Raw genomic sequence first — 6,000 nt, forward strand, 5'->3', positions numbered from 1 at the left:
CCATGGCTGTGCAGGCATCAACACCAAAGCAAAGAGGAAAAAGTGCAAGCAGTTTAACATCGAAGACAGATCCAGCAGGAAAATGCTGCTAATGCAAATCTTTCCACTAGTTTTAATAAGACCCTTGGCTCACTCAGAAAAATCAGCTGCAGATCACAAAGATTTTCAGGCTGAGAGGGTTGGGGTTGTTCAGCTTGGAGAAGAGAAGGCTCCAAGAAGACCTTAGAGCAGCTTCCAGTTCTGAAAGGGGCTCCAGGAAAGCTGGGGGAGAGGGAAGGGGGGCTCTTGGTCAGGGAGTGCAGGGAAAAGATGAGGCAGAATGGTTTTGAGCTGCTTGAGGGGAGATTGAGATGAGATCTGAGGGAGAAATGTTTTCCTGTGAGGGTGGGGAGGCCCTGGCCCAGGTTGCCCAGAGCAGTGGTGGCTGCCCCATCCCTGGAGGTGTTCAAGGCCAGGTTGGATGGGGCTTGGAGCCCCTGATCCAGTGGGAGGTGTCCCTGCCCATGGAATGGGGTGCAACTGGATGGGCTTTGAGGTCCCTTCCAGCCCTACCCATTCCGTGATTCTATGATGCTCTGCCTATTCCCATCACATCCCAAATAGAGTTCTAGCAAAAGGCTTTTTTTTTTTTTTCATTGATATCACAAGGGAAAGTTCTACTTAATGAATTCCAGTGAATAGCAATAGGACCACACAAAAGCTGTTATTTTAGCAATGACAGTAAATAATAAGAATCTTTGTTTCTGGAGAAGTTTTTGTATGTAGCTGGCACTATCAATAGATTCGCGCATCCAGAGATTCCGACACTGGCTCTTCAGATCACTGACAGCCTCTGCCAAACACTGTGCACCCACACACCTCCCTCTTAGCTCCACAGACCTTGGTGCACGCTGGGGTTCAGTGCTGATGGTAGCAGCCGTGCTGAAAACAGGACGTGGGGAAGTACATGGGAGCACCTCCAGAAACCCATGCCAGAAACTGCTTCTATTCCCTCCTTCTGACATAAAAGAGAAGGGCAGAGAAGCACAAGGGGCTGGAGCCCAGAGGTTCTAGGAATGGCTGAGGGACCTGGGGCTGTTTAGCCTGGAGAAGAGGAGGCTGAGGGGAGACCTCATCGCTCTCTGCAGCTTCTGGAAAGGAGATTGTGGTGAGGTGGGTGCTGGGCTCTTCTCCCAGGTAACAAGGGGTAGGACCAGAGGAAATGGCCTCTAGTTGTGCCAGGGGAGTTTCAGACTGGATATCAGGAAAAACTTCTTCACTGACAAGAGTGGTGAAGCCCTGGCACAGGCTGCCCAGGGCAGTGGTGGAGTCTCCACCACTGGAGGTGTTTGAAAAACACATTGCTGTGGCACCTAGGGACGTGGTTTAGCAGGCATGGTGGGGTTGTGCTGACAGTTGGTCTGGATGATCTTAGGGACCTTTTCCAACCCTAACGATTCCATGATTCTATGAAAACTGCACTCACTTCATGAGCTCCTTCTTGGTGAAGCTCCAGACAGTATAACCACAGAATTCCCTTTCCAGTTCCTCCTCCACATCACCCATCACAAGTCATTTTGGTCCTCCTAACTCTTACAAAAATCTCCTGTCTTGGAAGCCTCTTTGCAGTCTCTATACAACAGGAATGCCCAGGGAGATCACATTTTTAGCTGAGATAGCAGTTTCCCAACCCTTTTGTTAGTCTGAAGCTCCTACATGAACGCTTCTTCTCCCAAACCCATGCCGTACACTCCAGCTATGCCAGCTGAGGCTGTTTGATTTTATTAGGAGGGAGAAGGCTCGTCAGTTGCCCTGGGATTGGACCCAGTGACTTTGAAAGCTCTCCTGTCTCATCCTGTGATTGAGCATTGCTTTCTAGCACATACTTAGAGCTGCAGATAAATGGCAGAGGTCTAAGTCAACCCTGTCTCTTTGAATGATTTCTCATTTCCAACCCCGCCAGCCTGAACTATGAGAGAGCAACAGGCAGCTGTGATCAGAAAATTCACTCTTCGACACTTAGCAGCAAGAACATGGCTTGAATGCCAGCTGCACCACACTTGGAGCTGCTTCCTCCTGAGCTTCCGAGCACAAACCAGAGACTTACCAAGAGCTACGTGCTGTAGAACTGAATCATCCTACAGCCCTTTTTGGATCTCTTTTTATATCCAGATTTCTCTGGTCTTGTATCAGCAAGCTTGCTGCTAACATGCTGCTGAGGGATTGGAGTAGCAACCCATGAGTGGAAACCAAAGTTTAGCTTTTCTCTCTGGAGGACTTCTTGAATGACTAGCTTGTGAGCCTGAAATGATAGCAATCCTCTAACAAGTTATGGAAGAGCCTTTGAGTTTGACACTTTTATAAACACTGACCTTTTTATCCTCAATGTTTGTTGTTTAAGGAAATCCCTTCTAGTTCTTACGCATGTATAACATAAAACAATTGAATTAATACCATATGAGGGTAGCTGAGGTTTAAGATTGCCTATAGTGACTCTGTATTTTGTTTAGACATCGGTGTTTATACTTCATATAGATTATGTGCAGTACAGATAACAACAGTATGTGCTGCGTGTTGTGTAATTTATGAACTATAAAACTTAATTCTTATGCTTTGGGGCTGTGAGTTATAACTAAACAGAATTGAAACTACTAGCCAATGATTTTTTTTTCCTTCTTTGTTTTTATGGATTAAACGGTTTTGTGAGGCAGGGGGGAGACAGACCCTAAGCCAAACACTCGCACACTTGCCCTCAGCAAGCTGAAAGATCAGGCTTTATACATTTACATATCATTTACATTCTATAAATGTGTATAAGCCTGGTGGAATTCCAAAGAGGGAGCATAGGACTGGTTTGTGCTCTACGGAAGAGGAAGATCATGGCAAGTGAGGAAGGCAGTGGGGAAACACTTCAGCTTCCTCTGAACTGCAGGGATGCCAGAAGAAGAGGTAACGGTTGTATGACACTGAGTAATATCTGTCTATAAAATGCACAGGTAACCCAGCAGTGTACAAGTACAGAGTACGAGTCTGAATGGCCCTCAGAAGTGGACCTGCAGCTTGATCGGGTTTTTAATAACCCAGCTCAAACAGACACCAATGTACTTGCGACAGTATGAAGCTCAGGTCAGGCCTTGGCATTCTCAGAGAATCACAGAATGGTTTGGGTTGGAAGGGACCTCAAAGACCATCCAGTTCCACCCTCTGCCATGGGCAGGGACACCTCCCACTGGATCAGGTTGCTCTGAGACCCATCCAACCTGGCCTTGAACAGCTCCAGGGATGGGGCAATGTCAGCCTAGTCAACGGAGATTCTCATGTTGTGCAGCCTGTAACTCATATAAACTGTCCTCCCAGAACTCAAACACTGTCTTTGGTAAATCTGGTGCTCTCCATCTCCTTCAGTGGTGACAGCTTTTTGTGGTAAGCAGATCCCAGTCAGTGACGCTGTGGTTTAGTTTAGAAACAGACTTTCACTCGCAGGCAGTGCTTAGCTGAAGAGCAGCATCTACCAAGTGAAAAGACATTGTGGTTCCCTCATCTCAGTTCTCATATGTAAATACTACTCGATGATAGACTGTCCCAGACAAAGTTTTGCAGGGAAACATCTGCAATTACTTCAGTTCATAGAATCATAGAATCACAGAATCATAGAATAACCAGGTTGGAAGAGACCTATCATCGAGTCCAACCATAAAGTTCATGGCCAGTATAACAACAACCTTGCTGTCAGTCATCACTTCCCAACTGAAGATGTTCAAATGATATTGTAAAGCTTCATTGTTTTACTTGGGCTCTCAAGAATGAGTGATAGTTCTCACTCCCGTGCCTGGAGCTAACACAGCAGAATTTAAACAAACCACTTTACAGGGGAGGAAGGAAGAACCCAAACTGAGTAAACATGGAAATCATAGAATCATAGCATCAGAGAATCATTAAGGCTGGAACAGACCTCTAAGATCATCCAGTCCAACTGTCAGCCCAACCCCACCGTGCCTGCTAAACCATGTCCTGAAGTGCCACGTCTCCACACTTTTCGAACCCCTCCAGTGGTGGAGACTCAACCACTGGCCTGGGCAGCCTCTTCCAATGCTTTATCAAATCCTGAAGAGCCAACAGAAGGCGAGACTGCTGCCTCTGGGGCATGTTGGAAACGGTGGTGAACACACCCCTCCTCTGGCTGTAGGCAGCTGCTGAGGTAGCCAGCCACCACTTTCTCCCTCGCTTACAGTTCACTCGTTTATTGTTGGGCTCAGAAAAAAAAAGTCTTGGCCAGATGAATCTCTTATTCCTCATGGATACCAAGCATCTGGGGCTCTATCCAGCAGCTGAATCACCATAAGGACTTTTGCAAATCACACTTTTCAATAAATTCTCTTTTACTTTGACACATTTTAGTGTTTACAAGGTTTACTTGGGAGATGAAACAAAAGCTAATTACATCAACTGATACGTCAAGAAAATGGATTGATTGGATATCCCCTCCAGATGGGCTTCCTTTGCGTGGCAGCATGCACACCACATCTGAAAGAAAGGAGACAGAATATGTTAGGAAGGCACATTTGAGCCATCAGGCTGACACGTCTTTATTGCAGTGTATTTATTTTTTATCATGTGCTTTGACAGAAGTCTCATAAAGTGTTATGCTCCTTCTGTAGGGTCAAAGTCTTGTGACCTTCCGTGATTTTAGAGAGCAGGAACATAATTTTAGAGGGCATGTTTATTATTTCTGTAAACAGTCTGTTTTCCATGCCAAGAGAACAGTTTTTCTGTATGTGCTTAGATGACAGCTCAACTTTACTGGCTCACTTTCCTGACTCAGCCTTGCCTGCCAAATGTTTTTGATCACAGTCTGGCAAACAAACCAATATTAATAGCAGAGCTGAGCAAATAACCTCCAGAAAAGTGCTGATTTTTTAAACCTCTTTTTATTACTTCCATAATATCCCTGAATCAAAGGCAGTTTCCTTGAGTTGAATAACAATTGTAAAGCACCCTATTTTTTATTAAAACCAAAATATCTCAGTTCCGTGGCATCAGAGAAGCGACTTGCTTAACAGTTGTGACAAAGCAGGTCCATCCCATCATGCTGCTTACGTCCCCAAAGGAACAAGTGTCTGTGTCATTCTGGCAGGAATGCAAATGCTTGGCAATTTAAAGTCAAGATGGACAGCTTCCAAATCTGTTTTTACTGGCTGAAATATTCATGGATGGTAGACAAGACCACAGCCAAAATAAACTTGTTTTAACATCTGAATAGTCCACTTGCGGAAGGTACACTGATCTCTGATAACTGCACTGGGTTTCTCTTCAAGCAGGGAACATCACAGACTCATAGAGTCATGGAATGGTTTGGGTTGGAAGGGACCTCAAAGCCCATCCAGTTCCACCCCTGCCATGGAAAGGGACACCTCCCACTGGATAAGGGTGATTAAAACCCCAGCCTGTCAGATCATGAACACCTCCAGGGATGCGGCAGACACCACTGCTGTTCCTCCCTAAGATCTCATCTCAATCTCCCCTCTTTCAGCTGAAAATGGTTCCCCTTGTCCTATCCCTGCACTCCCTGATCAAGAGCCCCTCCTCAGCTTTCCTGGAACCCCTTTCAGTAATGAAAGCTGCTCTAAGGTCTCCCTGGAGCCTTCTCTTCTACAGGCTGAACAACCCCAACTCTCTCAGCTTGTCCTCAGATGGGAGCTGCTCCAGCCCTCGGATCATCTTTGTGGCCTCCTGTGGACTCACTCTGACAGCTCCGTGTCCTTCCTGAGCTGAGGACTCCAGAACTGAACTCAGGGCTCCAGGTGAGGTCTCAATAGAGCAGAACAGAGGGGTACAATCCCCTCCCTCACCCTGCTGGTCCCAATACTCTGGATGCAGCCCAGGTCATGTCTGGCTTTCTGGGCTGGAAGCATACAGATACAATTCTGAATTTTCACTGAGCATTGCAGGAGATCTGGCATTTATTACCTCTAGGTCAGAAAAACCAATCCAACCTAATGCAGAAGTCACCAAAAATCCCCT

Source organism: Phaenicophaeus curvirostris, chromosome 11, assembly GCF_032191515.1.
Source record: "Phaenicophaeus curvirostris isolate KB17595 chromosome 11, BPBGC_Pcur_1.0, whole genome shotgun sequence".
Taxonomy (NCBI): domain Eukaryota; kingdom Metazoa; phylum Chordata; class Aves; order Cuculiformes; family Cuculidae; genus Phaenicophaeus; species Phaenicophaeus curvirostris.